Source organism: Pseudochaenichthys georgianus, chromosome 12 (assembly GCF_902827115.2).
Source record: "Pseudochaenichthys georgianus chromosome 12, fPseGeo1.2, whole genome shotgun sequence".
NCBI classification, from domain to species: domain Eukaryota; kingdom Metazoa; phylum Chordata; class Actinopteri; order Perciformes; family Channichthyidae; genus Pseudochaenichthys; species Pseudochaenichthys georgianus.
In genome coordinates this window covers 2,772,159-2,787,693 of record NC_047514.1, presented here as the reverse complement: position 1 = coordinate 2,787,693, position 15,535 = coordinate 2,772,159, and positions in this window count along the sequence as shown.

Below are 15,535 nucleotides of genomic sequence, written 5' to 3'. Positions count from 1 at the left end.
TAAATTACATACATAGCATAAAAATAATTCATAGTTTAAGAATAATTTAAATGTCTCCACAGCTGCGATTGGTAGCGTGTAGTACTAAACCTTATGTTCGATAAGGCCAAGAGGATTTCATTATCAGAGTCATTAAGCCGGCAAATACATTTATACATAAGATTTCTTAAAACAGCTTGTAGAGTATTGACTCCTGCTGCCACAAACATTTCACTTGCACTAGACCATCGAGGTCTCTTCAGCAATATTCTCATGGCATCCTTATAAGCTACTTGAAGTTTCCGTAAACTTGCTTTTCTGTAGTTTGACCACAAATGTGCCGTATAGAGGTGTGTGTGGTCTAGCATTACTATACTTGTGGGGACCTAAATCTGTGTACATAGTCAGGTGTGGGGACTCGCCTCCCTTATGGGGACAAATTGGAGGTCCCCATGAGGGGGATCATTAATTTTAGGGTGAAGACTTGGTTAGGTTTAGGATTAGGGTTAGGGTAAGGGTTAGGCATGTGTTGGTTATGGTTAAGGTTAGGATAAGTCTCCAGGAAATGCATGTAAGTCAATGTAATGTCCCCTGAAGTGATGTATACATGGGGGGTGTGTGTGTGTGCGTGCATGCATGCGTGCGTGAAAAATAGGAAGGTGTTTGATAGCTGGAGGGTTACCTTGATTCCAATACAATACAGACATGTAAAAGTTTCAAGTTCATGTCCCAATTGATACCATTAGTCAACACAGATACGTTATGTTATATAATCAACTTGCATACCATGTTACATATTTGACTATATATATCAACATACCTGTTTTAACAAAAACCATTCCTCAACCAAATTGAGATACAGCCAACCTTTTCACAGACACGCATATAGCAACCAAATACGCAAGGTTCTTCATAACTTCACAATTCTCCTGCGAGAGATCAAGCTCAGTTTACTCAGCTCCAAGTTAAGATACATATTTTAAGTTTATTTTCAGTTTTTTGTTTGGGTTTCCATAGATTAACATGTAGATCTAGTTTCAGTTTCAGCTACTGTAACTACTGTATAATCACCTCATCTTTCTGTCTTAGAGTGTAGTTCTTCCTCTCTTTTAGATCCACTCTGACATTACAGCGGTCATCTCTGACTGATTACAGACGCTCTTTTTTCTGAGCAGTCTGGCACTGACACCAGGCAGCTGAGTTTCCTGCCAAACCCAAATGTGCAGTCTGTATATAGACCGGAACCGCTGTGTGCATGCAGCGATAACACTTTGCTACTGGCTCTGAGTAAGAGTTGTACAACAGAGCTTCTGGGGTTTTACAACTTTGTAAGGCAGGAATTCATTTAACAGTATAGTAGAGAGGGATATCTGATGTCCAAGATTCAAAACGAGTCAAGTGTAACAGCACCGGAGAACTTAAGTGCAGAACAGAGGCTGGATTTAACCAGGAAATACCTGCAAACTCAAGAACAACAGGGATTAAGATCAGAATCAGAGGCAGAATAGTTCATCACCAGCTAGAAATTGAATTAATGCAGAATATAGGGTGTCGGTGATGTGGGGAAGTTAGTAGTTTTAGAGCACAGGATATTGACACTTCTCTTCACACCATAAAACTACTCTCAATTGTTAACTGAGGATTAAGACCATGTGTGTTATTTTGGCTGTTGGCTGATAGACTTAAGTCACCCATTAGCAAGCAGCATGACACTTTTTAATGCATATTGGTCATTTTCATGGTTTGTTTCTCACTCATTAGTGAGCGACACATACACACACATACCATATATACATCACTTCAGGGGACATTACATTGACTTACATGCATTTCCTGGAGACTTATCCTAACCTTAACCATAACCAACAGATGCCTAACAGTAACCCTTACCCTTACCCTAAACCTAACCAAGTATTCACCCTAAAATTAATGATTCCCCTCATGGGGACCTCCATTTTGTCCCCATAAGGGAGGCGAGTCCCCACACGTGACTATGTAAACAGATTTAGGTCCCCACAAGTATAGTAATGCTAGGCCACACACACACACACACACACACACACACACACACACACACACACACACACACACACACACACACACACACACACACACACACACACACACACACACACACCAGAGATGGGGACTCGAGTCGCACTTAAATCGCACACACAGAGACTTCAGACTTGACTTGGACTCGTGTGTTGGGACTCGTGAACAATCATTGTGTTTTCTATTTTTGGCGTATTAAAGGTGGGGTAGGTACATTTGAGATAAACCGGCTCGAGATCGCTAGAATTTGAAAATACACAACCGGAGATAATCTGCTCGAGGCTGCTACTTCCTTATAGAGCCCGCCTCCTCCAACACACACGAACGTGCACATGACCAATGAGGGCACGAGATAAATTTGTGCCCAGATGGAAGGCTGACAGGCAGGCAGGCCATCCGGTTACTTTAGCCGGGCTCATTACGCAGACGTGCGCGCCTCTGTTACTACCTCGTAGTAACACCATGGCGACCGGCGGCACACCTGTGGCTGTGCCGCTTGTAATTAGGTTCAACTACAAACACTTCGAACAAAACGCTGGCGGCACCAACAAAAGGAGTGCACACTGCAAAGTCTGCAATATCAAAATCAAGGATGCTGGCGCAACAACGTCGAATTTCATCAGGCACTTGAAAAGTCACCCGGAGAGGTCAGTCACATTAACGCATGGACGGTTAGCAAACATGTTTAGCTCAGCATCAGCTACGTAATGTTAACTTAGCTTGCTACTAGCTTTGTAACTGAATATTTGAAAAGATTAGTGAATGTTTGCTTGTCACACTTGTTTGCGTTGAGTGGCGTTGACATCCAACTCTTGACATGACATAAAAAAGGTCGGTAACGTTAATCATATTGCATTGCAATAGCCTGTTTAAAGTGATCATATAACAAACACCTAATCAGTACTGATACTGTATGCTAATAGATATAGGAGTGATCATAACACAGTAAATGCTTTGAATTTCTTAGATATAGCTGTGCAGTATTCTTAACAGACTGGATAGCAGACAATAGAAGGCTTATTACAACCAGAAGAGACATGAGACTTTTATTTTTTTAGAGACTTGAGACTTGACTTGGACTCGTGACCAAAGACTTGAGACTTGATCAAGTCTCACCCCACAAAGACTTGAGACTTGACTTGGACTCGTGACCAAAGACTTGAGACTTGACTTGGAAAAAAAGACTTGTGAACATCTCTGACACACACACACACACACACACACACACACACACACACACACACACACACACACACACACACACACACACACACACACACACACACACACACACACACACACACACACACACACACACACACACACAAGTGATCTGGGGAACAATGCTAACGCTAAATTAGGAGGACCTCAGATCACAGAGAAATGTTGCTTGCACATCCATTTAGTTTAATTTCCCCCTATAATTACTGTAGCACGTTGGATCCTTTAGGAGTGAATCGTTAGTGATTGTCGACATTTTCAAACATGCGTTGTGTTTATTGTTGGTGTGATTGCACACAATTGCTAGACTAAAATAAAGCGTTTGGTACATCTGCATTTATGTTGTGAAAAACATCATGGTTTCCTATAATGGCTGTTTATTAAGATGATATATAAGGTAATATTTCACAAGGACAATTTAGTTGGAGGCAAGGCAAGGCAAGTTTATTTATATAGCACCTTTCAACACAAGGCAATTCAAGGTGCTTTACAAAAATGAAATACATTCAGACAAAGGCATTTAAAAACAGTAAAAGATAATAAAAGAAACATTAAAAGAAAAAATACATGAATACAAAGTTACAGTGCAGTTTAAGTTATGAATAGTTCACACAGAAGTTCCACTTTACTGATGAACACAACAGCTCAGTTTCAATTAAAAGCAGCGACAAAAAGATAAATCTTCAGCCTGGATTTAAAAGTAGTCAGAGTTGCAGCGGACCTGCAGGTTTCTGGGAGTTTGTTCCAGATATTTGGAGCATAATAACTGAACGCTGCTTCTCCATGTTTAGTTCTGACTCTGGGGACAGAAAGCTGACCAGTCCCTGAAGACCTGAGAGATCTGGATGGTTCATAATTTAGCAGAAGATCAGAAATGTATTTTGGGCCTAAACCATTCAGTACTTTATAAACCAGCAGCAGTGAAATCTATTCTTTGACACACAGGAAGCCAGTGTAAAGACTTCAGAACTGGAGTGATGTGATCCACTTTCTTAGTGTTAGTGAGGACTCGAGCAGCGGCGTTCTGAATCAGCTGCAGCTTTCTAATAGATTTTTTAGTGAGACCTGTGAAGACACCATTGCAGTAGTCCAGTCTACAGAAGATAAAAGCATGGACACATTTTTCCAAATCCTGCTGTGACATTAGTCTTTTAATCCTAGATATGTTCTTTAGGTGATAGTAGGCTGATTTAGTAACTGTTTTAATGTGACTGTTGAAACTCAGGTCAGAGTCCATGACTACACCTAGATTTCTGGCTTCATCTGTTGTTTTGAACATTGCAGGCTGAAGCTCAGTGCTAACTTTTATACGTCCTGCCTTGGCTCCAAAGACCATTACCTCAGTTTTATCTTTGTTTAATTGGAGAAAGTTCTGACACATCCAGTCATTGATTTGTTCAATGCACTTACTCAGTGTTTGAATTGGAGCATAGTCTCCTGGTGAAATGGTTATGTAAATGTGTGTGTCACCCGCATAGCTAGGGTAACTTATGTTGTTGTTTTTCATTATCTGAGCCAGTGGTAGCATGTAGATGTTAAAGAGAAGAGGCCCCAAGATGGAGCCTTGAGGAACCCCACATGTCATATTTGTCAACTCAGATGTGTATTTACCTATAGAAACAAAGTTGTTTCTATCCTTTAAGTAGGATTCAAACCAATTTAGAACTGTTTCCGAAAGTCCCACCCAGTTTTCCAGTCGGTCCAGTAATATGCTGTGGTCAACAGTGTCAAACGCAGCACTGAGATCTAATAATACTAACACTGAAGTTCTGCCACTGTCTGTGTTTAAGTGGATGTCATTGAAGACCTTTACAAGAGCAGTCTCAGTGCTGTGGTTTGGACTAAATCCTGACTGGAACACATCCTCAGATGGAGCTCAGATTGCACCCTCAGATTTTAGGGCAGAGTTAAAATGAGGTTCTTTGGTTAATGTAAATGTTCAGCAAATATCTAATAATTAGACAAATGGAAGACATGCACAATGTTACCATCTTTCATTTAACCGAATATAGTAACATTTTTGTTTTATTTGAATGAATCAAATCCTGTTTTAAATCTTTCAAAGCTCATATTCTCTCTTATAACTAATTGTCTTTATTCCATGATCCTTCCCTGTTTTTTCATGAGCTTTACAACCGACATTTTCTGCAATTTACTTCCATTTATTTTACCAACCTAAGGTCTGTTCTGACTTTTGATATCCTTTCTTAACAGTCACAAGTACTGGTGCCTGTTTGGACAGAGCTTCAGCTAAATGGAGCCTATTATGTCTCCATCCCTGGTAGCTTTTGGCTTTAAGAAAGCTTACACAATCAGGACTTTAAATTCAACGTATACCATACATGCCAACCTTTCCAAATCCAAAAGAGGTAGGTTTGCGTGCGGCAAATGTGCACGCCCAAATTAGATAATCAGAAGAAATGGAACCCCAGTAATTACATGTATAAACCATGCATTTAACATATATTGCATAATGTTATGCATTTTTCAGAAAAAGTGGTAGTTTGGTAAACAGTGACATGACATCAACTACTTGTTTGGTCTGTAAAATGCCCGAAAAGTAAAAGAATGGGAGATAAATATCCCAAAGTCTCCACAATTTATTATATTTGTAATGTGTTTCTGGTCCTCTTTCAGTTGAGACAATAGATGAAGGATGTGTCAGAATGTAGAACTGTTGTGTGAACATTGGATAAAGCCAGGTTCATATTCTTGTTTCATGTTGTTGACATATTAAAGTCAAAGGTATGCACAGAGTGAAATATCTTTGTGATCAGAAAATACTGCATTAAAAAAGTAATTTCCTGCATTTCTCTACTGATAAAGTGTGTTATAAATAATGTACAGGCTGTCAGATTGCTGTAGTTCACTAAACAGAGACATTAACGACATGTTTGGTGTTGAAAATGTCAGAAAAAGTGAAAGAATAGGATATAAATATCCCCAAATCTCAAAATGGTATTATATTTTTTGTGTGTTTGTGGTCCTCTTTTAGTTGAGACACTGTAGATGAAGGATGCTTCAGAAAAAGACCAGACGCTGGATGTCTTTCAGTCGCCAACATGTGTTTTCGAAACACTGATATTAACGGGGAAACCCTGCAGGACTCAAATGCCTCCTTAAACTCATTTGGGAGTGATTACCCATCAGCCCCGGGGGTAACGCTGCCTTTCCTCTGCACGTTGTTTCTCTTTCAGAAACACAGAGAACTGTTAGTATGATGAGATCACAGACACGCTGCAAACGGTGTCCGCCAAAAGTCGAGTCCAGTGTCTATAGTGTCATTTTTATTTGTTATAGTTTGGGAAGATTGAAAATCGGTAGGGAAAGTAAGCTAAATCGGTAGGCGGTAGAAACCGGTCAAAAGCGGTAGACTACCGCCCAAATCGGTAGGGTTGGCAGGTATGCGTATACATTTTCAGGTATTTTACACTAGGGTCTGCTTCAGAGAGCAGCATCAGAATTACAGGTCTGAAATATACGTTGAGCTTCCTGTCTGTGTGAGGAACTCAGGCAGGGTGGTTCCTAACAACCTTCCACAGACATTCCTCTTCTAATTATGCCTGAGGAGAAAGAGTGTGTGTGTAAGTGTGTGTTTGATTGCCGGGGCACTAAAACATTAAAAAGTCTGCCCACATTTAAAGCTCTATATTTCACTTGACGACTGAAGCATTACACTCTTGTGTCACCGTGAAAATCAGTGCACAGAGCTGTGTTTGGTTTGGCTGACTTCTCAGACAAGATGTGATGTCTTCTGTTGATTCTGTAGTCTGGAGATGTAATTCATGGGACTCTGGATATAGTGAGGGTGGAGCTGGATTAAGGTTAAATCCAATTGTCCACTGACAAAGACGAACACTGGCGTCTTCTTGACCCAATGTTTTTTTATTTAGTTTTCGATTAAATAATAATGTAAAAGATTAATTTAACTTAGCTTACTGTTCATCCTTTCAGAATTAGCTTCTTTTAGCCTCGGATTGGACAAAACCAACACCAAAAGAAATATTTATTTTGACTTTTACTATTATTCAATAACCCCAAAAGTCCCAAAAAGGCCCATTGGACTCTTGGGCTGTTATTTAAAAAAAAAAAACTATTATTTTTCCCAGTGGTAATTGTTCCTAAAACTACAGAATTATGTTTAAGACTGGTGGCAAAGACAACTGCTCATTGGCTTACCATAATAAACTAACCAATAGCAATCCTCATTCCCAGAATCACAGTCAACAAGTACCTGCCAAATGGGAGCCACAAAGTTAGCACTATATAGTCAATTAATTTTAGTTCAACTATTTTTCTTTTAAATATATTTGGCCTTTACATTTCTCAAATGTCATAGTTGTTCTTGCTTCTAGCACCACCTAACCCCAGCACTAATATGGGGTCGTTTTTTATCACAAACACTTGTTCTCTTAGTTCATAAAACTACTCTCAGTTGTTAATTTAGGATTAAGACCATGTGTGTTATGTTGGCTGTTGGCTGATAGACTTATGTCACCCATTAGCAAGCAGCATGACACTTTTTAATGCATATTGGTCATTTTCATGGTTTGTTTCTCACTCATTAGCGAGCGCCACAGACATTCTTTTTTAGACGTTTAGGTTACGCCTGACAGTTCTGGTTTAATTGGCTGCCGAATTGCAGGGTTAGATCAAAATGGGATGATGCCCAGCAGCTAATCCTGGATATTCAATCAGAGGTGCCGTCAAAACAAACGTATTAAACCAGATTGCACTGAGGGTAAAAGCAATGATATCACTGGGTGGTTAGAGTGTGAATGCTATCTGATAACTGCGTTCGGCTTTAAGATGTTAATGCGGGAGCAGAGCAAGGGCTTTATTTAACAAGAAGATAATGTAGAATAATATATAGACATTTTTATTCATTGGGATAAACCCCTTGAGATGCACCATCTCGTTTTCAAGGGGGTCCCGACAATAGCAACAACTTACAGACATACATAAACAAAAAGACAAAATGCAAAACATGACACACAAGACAAACCACATACAGTCTGTTAAGTACAATTCAAGCAATGCACACAATCATTACAATCTGAGAGACAGTCGAGCAAATCAGTTTCATCAATATCAGTTATAACAAGTGCAGACCAGTTGAAAGTGAGATGATAATGCATGTTTAAACAAACCCAATGATGACAGAGATCTAATAGCAGCAGGTAAAGTATTCCAGTCAGTTGGGGCTTGGATAATGAACGCTCTTCTGCCAATACATTTTTTTGCAGAGAGGATGTCAGGAACACCTTTATAGTACAGAATTTATATTAAACATCCCCATAATGATTACTACCATTTGTAAATCTTTCATGTCCGTTGATTGAGGTGTTAATTCAACGTATTGGTATATTTTGAGGCGACGATTCATCCTTGTGTTTTTGGCCTGTGCTTTATTGTAAGGTACTCCGTAGTATTGGCAGTTGTTAACGGCAAACCCGAAACACAAAGTCAAGAACTCTCAAACACATCCAGTAAAAGTCCTGACAGAGTTTGTTTTGGTTTTATGTGTTGGTACTGTTATCTTAATTTGGCTTTCATTCTGATTATGTACAGCGGGAGTAGAGACCACAATTGAAGATAGAAGCAGAAGGAGTGCACCTCATAATTGGTCCGTTTTTCAATATGTTGTAAGAACCAGGAAAAGCAGATTTGGATAGAAAATATGTTTACAGAAGAAGAATGCCTCTGTAAAAAGTGATTTGTAGATTATCTGATGTTACAACCAAAGAGTTGCTGAGTGGGTGACTATTTTTGTTCTGTGCCCATTAGGACAAATGACTTCAATTTGGGAGATTATTCAACACTAACTTTAAATCTGAGTTGCTGTTGTTTTAAAAAGGTCATGGTGAGGAACAGAAAAGGACAGACGTACTAATGGTGCCTTCTAACAGTGCGTGGTTACTCCAGCGCCGCCCAGTCATGTTTGTGTTCTATATTTTGACTTTAGCTAATGGCTACATTGAAGTGGACTAACCCTCTCGTCATATAATATATACACATGGTTTTAAAAAATGTTGTTTCCTTTCATATCTTATATTTAGTTCACATTTCTGTTAAATTCCTCTCAGCCATTAGGAGTGTTTTTGTTTGGACCTAATTAGCACACATTAGATAAAACTAAGTAAACTATGTTGAACATTATACCTGCCTAGAATAAGCATGGTGGCCTTTTTGCAAAACGCTACTTTAGCTGACAGAGCTGCAGAAACGGCTATAAACTCATAGTCTATTTGACCATTCAAAATCTTTGTCTGGTCAATAAAATGAGTTTCGGACAATCTGATTGCAATATTGCTTGTACACCTGCACATGTATCTGTTCATTATGTAGATAAGATATCTAGAGAGAGATTACAAGATGGTGTTGGTCTTGGTGCATTTCTTCTAATCACTAACGGTACGTCCACACAGCAGCTTTTCAAAAATCTTGAAAATCTTGGAGCTGGGCGTGTCTGACAGCTTGGGGATTTTTTGCGAGCAATGCGACCAACAACCAATCACATGAATCTCCCGCCCCCGACATACAAAGCAAAAAACCCCGGGGATTTTATGCGAGCAATATATATATATATATATATAAACTCCCCAAACAGGCGAAAACCTACCAGCTTCCCCCACTGTCTCTGCCCCCTCCCTCCATGCCTGGTTCCTCCGGTTTGTATCCCGGTAATAGTTCTGGCCGTAAAGAACCGGGTGATTTGCTACCGTAATTTCTCGTTTGGAATATGAGGAAATGAACTGCGGTCTGGTTCTCCCTGCTTACACGCGGTTTGATTGGCTAGCGCTTCTACTGTGAGATTGGCATAAACGTGTTTGATTGGCTGGCGCTTCCAGCTCAGCTTCAAAAGTTGAACATTGCTCAACTTTTGAATCCTGGAAATCTTCGCTTCGCTCCCCCACAATGCAGTTCGGGGAAAAGCGAGGCAAAGTGACGTCATCCCCATTCAAAGTCAATGGGCAGAGAAGCGTTGGAAGCGGTGGAAGTTGCTTCTGAAGCTGCTGTGTGGACGTACCGTAAGATTGACATGAAGGCTTTTCTTTTCAAAAACCTCAACCTAGACCTGCATCTACGTACTATTCATTCCAGTAATTTATTTGGCTAAAGGGGAAGACTCGTTTAGTCTTCAGAAGTTTGATCATTGCTCATGCCATGCACCACCTAACGATTCCTCTTCATCAGTATTTCCTTGTCGAGTGATCAGGGTGGTGCATGTTTTTCTCCTCTGTGTGTATGAGAGCATGCTTGGATTTTCCGGGGTGGAACACACAGGTTTGGTTGGCTCTTACGGCCCGTCCACACTACAGCTTCGACAGCTTCAAAAACGGTTTCCAACGCGTCTGCCCATTCACTTTGAATGGGGTGACGTCACTTTTCGCCGAACTGCATTGTGGGAAGCAGAGCGGAGCTTTCCTGGCGTTTCAGGCTGCAAAAGTTGAGCAATGTTCAACTTTTGAAGCTTCTGAAGCTTTCGGTGGAAGCGTCAGCCAATCAAATCATATGCCAGTACAAGCTCTAGCCAATCAAACCGCTGCTTGTGTGTCAGGGGCGGGAGATTCATGTGATTGGTTGTTGGTCGAGCTTCAGACACGCCCAGCTCCAAGCTTTTTTTGAAGCTGTAGTGTGGACGGGCCGTTACTGTTCAGTACAGACTACTGTGGTTGGCTGCAATGGGGCCAGAAAGCACATTGACCGGTTGTACTGCCAAGAAAACTTCTTCTGAATGACATTCAGCTCCGTCACCGGGTCAGGGTTTTTCTGGTCATGTTGGCTGCTGTCTTGTTTGGGTTCTTCTGGTCAGTGTTTTGTGGTATTATGCTCACCAATAATATTAAACGAACAGACTGGAAGAACAAGCTTTAAAGTTAAGCTCTGACATTATCACTATAAAACGGCAAAGATATTGGTGCTCCTAAACCCAACCAATCACATGCTTCTGGTTATGTTACTTTGTTTTATAGTGATGTTTGTGAACCTGCATCCCAGTACTTTGGTTATGAATAGATTTGTTCAAGGCAAGAAGATCAAGTTACGTTGTTTGTTATTACATATTCAAAAATGTCTATATAGCTCCATATGTTTGGCTAAAGCAGTGCCGTTCCCTACATGCGCCTGTGTAGTCTCTACTCTATTTGCGCCAGGGTGTGGCAGCAGAAAAGCAGCTTCGGGTATTTGTGTCTGTGAAGATGTATGCCTGCGCTCATGTTGTGGTGCAACACTAATCTGATCAGACTCTAACACACTGCAGGCGTGTGTAGAGGAGAGTCCATGAGAAAAGGACAAAGAAGAAGAGAGCAACATGATTGATGAAGCCATATCTAGGAGATTATATTATTTAATAGTTATCCATTTATTTGATTGTTCTGTTTTGTTTATAGTAAATCTTCCTTTTAATTATTATTTAAGTTGATCAAATAAGTTGTACTATGCCTCTGTTGTTGTAAAGGCAGCCTCTGGGCGCCGGGGGAGAGGAGGCCTGCTCATTATAAAGCTGGGATACAGGTGGTAGTGAGCGACGCACCCGGTAGGCTTATGTTTTTTTTACCATCGGGTAAGAAGGAAGAGAAAATGCTTGATGTGTTGATAATAAATGGCACTGAAACGACTTTTGCTCGGACCTTGATTTCTACCCATGCGTAAGATTCGCTGACGGGTGCCACAGCGGCACTTTACTTTGCGTTATATTTCCTTCTTATATTTTTATGATGTTGGCCGCTATAATGATAATAGGTTCATAGTTCATGTTCTTTATGGCCATAGGCATTACATTGAATGACACACATACACAGCTCTCTTGGCTAGACTTCCTACATTATAACGTAACTGTTGTCTATAAGCAGTAAATTGGGGGTTCAAAGGTCAAACAAGACCAAAGAATATAGCCAAAAAAGTGGCTCTGCGAAGCTGTCCTCAAACGTCCTTTAGTACATGTGATGAATGTGCATGTGAGTGACCTTGTAACATTGCGTCTGCAGTTTGTTTTGGGCACTTAACGATAAGGTTCACTCTCTTATAACAAAAAGCCAAGCTCATGTCAAACACAGCCTCACTGTTGTGTCTGATACAGTATCATTGTGGCAAACACTACGTTACTTTCTATTGTTCTCCAAACCTACAATATAAACTATAGTTTCCACTGTGGGAAAACCCCTTCTTTGTGTTCTCGCCAGTTCGGTGTGTTACAGACAACAGACCTGCAGTCATTTGATTGGACAATAGCTTCTGCTTATTGAGGATGAATAGAATTACTGCCATATTTAAAATGTTTGTCTGCTGTATGTCTGCACCAGCCACCAGGCAATTGGTTTGGTTTCTCACCAATATGCATAAGTTCCTTCCGTTGATTTTACATATTTAATTTGTACCCCACAAAAGGGACATTTCTTCTTCTACTATAAATGGTTCCAGATACTTAACGAAGGTTAGCAAAGGATCCCTCGACAAAAAGTAATTGGATTGTTTCCATTGGATTTTGAAATATTGCAGAAAATAAGATATTTGGCAAACACACGTTTTGTTCAGCAGGATAATCTCCACATAATAACATCACGTTTCAGAGTGTGAATGCAATTGCCCGAATAAAAAGTTCTTATTTTCGGCAATAAACAAACTACATCCAGTTGCATGGCTGTGGATCATTACCGCTAAGCTTTACGCTGATGACGTTTCGTACTCTTATTCAGTCACTTGTTATCCTTTTTAAGTCACATTGCAGCTTCAGACATTGATCAGTGGGGTATTTTCTGACATAAAACAACGTATAATCTCTTAAACTTGTGTTCACCACAAATGTTAATTCTGCCATCTAACCAAAAACACGTTCACAACATTGACTTCAAGATAAGGGAACTAGAAGTGTTCAAATGCCTAATTTCTGGGTTTTAGGACTCATCCCTACACCGTGCTATTGGAGACATTGTCCATACATTTGGGACGAACAGTCAGTCATGCACCCCTCCAGAATGAATGTACATTAATACTATTTAATATACAGGTTAATGATGTGTTCCTTGGGACAAACGGCACTATGTCAGTGGTTTTTCAATTGGAAAAAAACAACAATATAATCCAGTGTTTTACTATAAAATACACACAGCCATAAAAGACTTGTCCAAACCAGAAAAAGAAAACACATCTTTCCATACTCATGTGTTTCCCTAATTCAACAGCTATGTATGGAGCTATCCTCATTCACTGAGTCCCCATTAACATTTGTTTCTCAAACCTCTTCAGTTTCTATTCCTAATAGTGACCTTAAACCACTGTAATATGTACAGGACCATTTCCTACCAGCCCCTAACCCCACTAATTCATTAATTTCTAAGGCTTTATATGAGATATCTGCAGTAAAGCTAACCACAAAGAGGTAGTAAATGTCTATTTTTCCTCTGCTGAGAAATATAATGGCAAAAGCATCCCAGGCAACACAGTGTGAGATCAGAGTCCAGAAATCACAAGCGTCTCATTGTGGTATCTCGCAGCTTTCTTATTTTGTTTTCATGGTCAATCACTGAAGAACTTTCAGTGCGTGGCAAGTCCTCACGACAAGATGAAAAGTATTAATTGCAAAGCTGTTTACAAATGGTTAGGTACAATCTAGGAGTCTACACATGTCAAACACACACATTGTTTTACATTTACATCTAGACCAACTATATATTTTGAACTGCAAATGACCAAAACATGTTTTTTGGACATGTGTAAATAGATCACACACACACACACACACACACACACACACACACACACACACACACACACACACACACACACACACACACACACACACACACACACACACACACACACACACACACACACACACACACACACACACACACACACACACACACACACACACACACACACACACACACACACACACACACACACACACACACACACACACACACACACACACACACACACACACACACACACACACACACACACACACACACACACACACACACACACACACACACACACACACACACACACACACACACACACACACACACACACACACACACACACACACAGAGCATCCAATGATGAAGCCTACCAGCCGTATTTAACACTGTTTAGAAAAGGCTGCCAGCAAACCTACGGAGAAAACACATTTCGGCTGCTTGTATCTTGTAGCTCATGACCCATTCTTCATGACCATATGTGAACGAAGGAATGACGATAGACCAGTAGATTGAGAGATGTACCTTCTGGTTGAGCGCTTTCTCCATCACAAGTGCGGTAAAGCTAATGCAACACTATTCCTGTTGCACCAATTCTCCGGCATAATTCATGTTCTACTGTCCCTTTACTCAAGACCAAGATCCCAAAATACCTGAACTCACGTACTTGGGGTAAGACACTACTTGAAGTAGACAGACCATTGATTTCCTGCTGAGAACAATAGCCTCAGATTTAATATGGGTATCTTCAAAAAGTTGCTTATTTTCGCATTTTGCAGTAAAAGCTAATTCGAGCATTAATACTGTACGAATCCTGTTCATGATCACTGATGTTTATGGAAGTCCTACATGCAGTGTCTTCAGCTATGTTTTGGTCTCTGCAATGTCCCGAGGGCAATGTCCCTCTTTAGCTGCTTAATGATGTACTATGATCCAAGTAGCAAGTAGCTACATGTGTGTCTGCTGTTTGGTGCTGGGCAGATAATGTACATTGGGCATATCGGAGCTTTTTCACTAGAAACAGATGCCTGCTGTGGTTAAAACACGTGCTTAAGTTCACTCAGTATCTTAAGAATCGACTGTCCTAAAGCACACATCCACCCATTGTTTATCAGGAGAGACAGTTTGGTGTTGAACTTCTCTCTGTCGCTGCAATGTGCCGATAAATCAACGCATGTGTCAGACCTGTTACAGCTGTTAGCCGTGTGGCCACCTCAGCACTCAGACAGAAAGGTGGAGCATTCAGAACAAAAGCTCAGCAGCGGCTGTGACCCAGACTTCAGAAACCAAAGTGAGTGGGCTGAGTTTCCCGTTTGTTTACATCTTTCAGTCAATTCCTAGAAGTAGAGGCTCAGAAACCTCTACCTCGTGACCAAGTGATGTGGTGTTTCATGTCTGAGACGAGGAGAGAAAGATGCACACTTTGAGAGGGCGGGGTTTCTTTCTTTATACATAATGTTGAGTCTTACAGGTGTTGCACAGATGTTATAAAGAATGCATTATTTAAATTAAATACCAGTGTTTTTGTACAAATTATTACATGTAATTTGTTAGACGCTTTTATCCAAAGCGAC